The sequence below is a fragment of the Teleopsis dalmanni genome, chromosome 1, assembly GCF_002237135.1.
Source record: "Teleopsis dalmanni isolate 2A chromosome 1, ASM223713v2, whole genome shotgun sequence".
Lineage (NCBI taxonomy): Eukaryota > Metazoa > Arthropoda > Insecta > Diptera > Diopsidae > Teleopsis > Teleopsis dalmanni.
In genome coordinates, this window is record NC_051846.1 from 53,091,876 (window position 1) to 53,096,687 (window position 4,812).

Below are 4,812 nucleotides of genomic sequence, written 5' to 3' on the forward strand. Positions count from 1 at the left end.
TAAAAACTAGTAAACATAATGAAAATTAATTTAAATAATTAACTTAATATAACTTAACATATAGCATTTCGCTATCATCAATTGTTGAAGTTTTATATGTTTTCAAAAGCGTTGAAGAGGATTTTGGTACAATTAAACATTCTGATCTTAAGAGTTCTAAAATATCATTACTACAACGCCTGTTAATCCTGTGTTTTTTAAATATAACAGCTAATTTTTCACAAGTGTTTTTAGTTTTTTTATTTTCAACATCCTTTGTTTCGTTTCTTAAACAACTTTCACTGGAATTATTGTCTTCAATATTAATATCAATATATTTTCCAGGAACTAAGTCAATATTTAATTTGTTTTGATTTAATTTATTTTTTTTAATATTTCATAGTTTAATGATTTTGTTTCTTTATTAATTTTGATATTTTTAATATTTATTTCACAAATGTTTATTTACTACACTTCAAAATTATTGCGTCACTTCATTTATAAAACATAGCGTCATCTGAGGCAAAATTCAAATACGTTGCTATGAACACTAAAAATGAGAGAGAAAGCAAAGAAAGAGTATTTACATTCATGTTTTGAGCAATTGTTTTGCAAATTTGCTTGAACATGCGGACGCGGTATCAAAGACCGTCTTGAAGACAATGTCTTCGAAGACCACTTTTTCTACTGGGAAATTATGTATCAACATATAAAATACATGATTAAATACACATACAGATACACATAATATTATTATTATTTATTTATGGTATAATTGAATTGAAGAAATTCACGCAGCACTTACAAGAATTATAAAGTTTTACTTAAAAATCTAAATTAGTAGTTATTTAATTTAAAGTATTATTATACTGTTATTTTTATTATTATTATTATTTATATTATTTATTTAAATTATTTGTCATAAAAATTCTTCAATAATTAGTCTTCTGTAACATAAAACACAGTTATAAATAATCACTATTATTATTTTTATTATCTTTATCACTATTACAACTAATATATCATAAATTTGTACAGGTTATTAATATATTGTTACCATTTAACAAAAGTTCAACTTCTACTTCGGATAGAATAGCTTCATCACAAAGAAAATGCCGATGTTAACTGAAAATCAGTTCCCAATTTTCAAATCTGTCAATCCAGTATTTTTTCTACCAAGTATCGGCCCTTCATTTCCTTTAAGTTATGGTTAAAGTGATAGTGTTCCTTAACACCATAACTTAATTTTAAGTTCCTACTTATAAGTTGTGGTGTTTTCGATTGGTAAATCTGGACTCAATCTAGATTTACTCTTCATATTATAGTAGTGGAATTAAACATTTTTATTTTTAATGAATGCATATGTCGAATAAAATCACATTGTATTTGTAAAGTCATATAAAACAGCTGTTAATTTCAGGACAATCTTGCTACTCTGGAAAAATATCTAGAGTGTTATAAATTAATCTGGAGTGTTAAAACTTTACTCAAAATTTACCAAATGAAAATGAAAATTGCACTAAGAATGAATCTTGATTGAAAAAGTTAGCCCAGATACTCAATTATGTTTAACCAGCAGTTCTTGTGCTTACTAGGGATTATCATTGCTGTCCTCTTATGGTTTTCTTTCACTTATTAGTCATTATCTGGGTTATGTTCTCAAGCCACGTGTCTTAGAGTCAATTATCAGTTAATCAAATCAAATTAATAATGCATTTATGGAATATAGTTCAAATACAAAAATAATACAAGGAATGATTATATAGTACATTGTAAAATTATAAAAACATACAAATAAAATAAAATTCTTTTAATATTTTGTGATATAAAATTTATTAGCAACATTAAGACTTATATAAAATTTTATATATTTTGTTTTCTACATATATGTATATATATATAAAGATATCAAAGCACATGTATAATAACAATTAATATATGAGTCTCTGTTTTAATGACTCTTTCGAAAAGTGACAACAAACTGACACTGTAATTTGGGGAATAAAATCGCAATTTAGTGCAGTTTTAATTTGTTTATCTTATCTGTAAAAAATAATTTCATTGTGAGTTATTCACAAACCTTTTGTGAAACTTTTAAAATTGCGAAGTTATTCGTAACAAGTCATGAACATTCTGTGAGTAATTTAGTTTAGAAATAATGAGCAGCAACAGTAATGACATTAAAAGTGATAGCAACTGTGACAATTTATAATTGCATTTGCTTATTAATTGCATATTTTCGGACTTTTTTAGTGTTGTTTAAAAAATCATATACATGACAAGTACATATTACGTACTACAAGAGAAAATAGTGCTACCGTTGAAAACTGTTCTGTTTATATAAATGTTATCTTATTTTTGGACTATTATATTATGTACATTATGTGTTAAGTAATACTGAAATCATTTCTCATAAATCAAATACATAAATATTTTAATCTTTAAGACTTTTTGTATATATAAAAATTATAAAAATTTTTTATATAATTGAAGATATCAATATATAAATTTTTTTTCTAAACCTATCAGGCAATATGCAATATATCTCCATATCTCATTGTCAAAGTATTCAACCTCCAATCTTAGGTACTATTATCATTACTTATAGACTTTTTGAAGTCCACATTTATTTTTTAACAAATTTAAAATTTAGCCCAATGATCCTTCGAATGTGGTGTCTTTAATATTTTCAATTAACCAGCTTATTCGTAGTCATTTTGTCCAAAATCGTCGTTTTTAAAACGTTGAATCCTATATGGTTCTTATAAGTAACAATATAGAAGAAAGATGTAGTGAATATGTAAACCTAAAGAGTATTTTAAAAAATATAAAATATAGACAAATTTGCAAAAAAACTATAATTTTTTTAAATAATCTTATTATGATTAGTATCATTGATATAATATAATTGACTTATTAATATGAGTTAATTTAATAATAGATGTCAAAAAAACATCTGTGCAAAGTATTTTGAAAAGCTTTTAAAACACCAGTTTCATCAGAATGGAACACAAATACAATGTTGTACTATTAAGATATCTTATGTGCTAGCAACCCACCCTAAAAGAAAAAAAATAAGCGTCTGAAACCCCGAATGTCTCTTGTTTAGGATTTCTTAATGTCAAATAAAAAAACAAATATAAAAAATAATATAAAAAAATATATAAAAAAACCTTTTGGTTTAGTATTATCTACTTGGTCCACATCAAAAACCGAAAAGTCATGAAGAACTTGGTTATAGATTTTATCATTTCATATCTTTAGATTGAACCATGTTGTTAAGATGATATGCAATAATGTGTGATTAAATGAATCAGGGTTCTTTTTCTCATCACTCTTTTTTTCTGCTCCCTTTTTCTCAGCTGTCTTTTTCTCAGCTCTCTTTTCCTGAGCTCTTTAAGAAGAGATGTCGTACTGAAGTTATAAGGACTAAGTAGCTTAAAGATACGTCTTTATGTTTTAATTTATTTTTCGATTAGAGCCTTAGTTCAAAGCCAAATAGTTTGTTAATAAAGCTCCAGTGCAGAGAACTATATGATTTATATTTATTTTGCGTGACAATTCATGAATTTATTATTAATTCCAAGCTATATAACAATAACTCAATTAGTACTACTTGAAGAATATAGGTGAGACACATACATATATCTAACGTTATTCAATTAAAATATCAATTACGATGTATTAAAATTTTATTATGAAGAGTGTGTTTTTTTCCGCTGATAATTATAAATTTTACAGGAAAAATGTATAGTAATATTGAAAGAACTTGTTGTGTGAACATGTATGTCTGTAAGAGACCTTTTAAAAGACCTTAATATTAGCAAGAAAATTTTATATCAAAAAACCTTTTTCTTGTCTTTGTTATATTTTATGTGCTTTAATTACGCTTCTTCGTATCTTAAATGTATCTGACTGCAAATATGTTTTCATGACGACATATTTTTAAACAATGTGTTAAAAATTTTATTACTGCAATTAATGGAATTAATGCATTTCTGCACTTTGTATTGTTAACGTAGTTACCAATTAAATTCACAGTGTTTAAGTAAGTTTTTATTTCAATAAAAAAACATATGAGTCTTACGAATCTTGCTAGAATTGCATTAGCCAATGGTTTTAAATTAAGCTCTGTTTTATAAAGAAGTGCCAGAAAAGAAATATAATTAATATTATAACCATGTAATAATATACAATAATAAAGATTCAGTATTTAAAAGTACTTTAATTTAAAAGTTTTTAAACATGATCTTTGAACAAGTCCAAATAAACGAAACCCATAGAAATTGAAATAATTCTGTAAAGTGTTTAAAGCAATTAACATAGTACTTTAAAAGAGAAATCAGAATATAAATATGAAAATGAATAAAAAACTGTCCTTATACTGTTCTCATACGGCTCTGTATCAGGCTCAAAAACTTGTAACACAAAGACATTATCCTAAACAAAATTTCATCTCACCCATCAAATAACATAATAAAAAATTAAAACTGAAGAATATTTTCTAACTTAGCCTATTCAATTTGTCCATAACTATCCCAAATGAACATAGGTCGTTTCTTTGTGGATTCTCAATGATTGCATTAAATGCAAGTGCAAGCTTAATAGAATGTAACATCTCGTCCTGAAATTATCCCAAATATGTTCGTATATATTTTAATGAAACTTTATAACTAAATAACTATGGTTTTCGAAGCCCCGGATCATATAGTCTACTTTTTTAACCAATTTGGTATTTAGTCAATACCCAAGATTCCTTTTATTTTGATGCCCTGCTTAGAGAAATTTAGTTAAGTGAAGAGTAAGACAATTAACCTCTATTATCTACTCTTA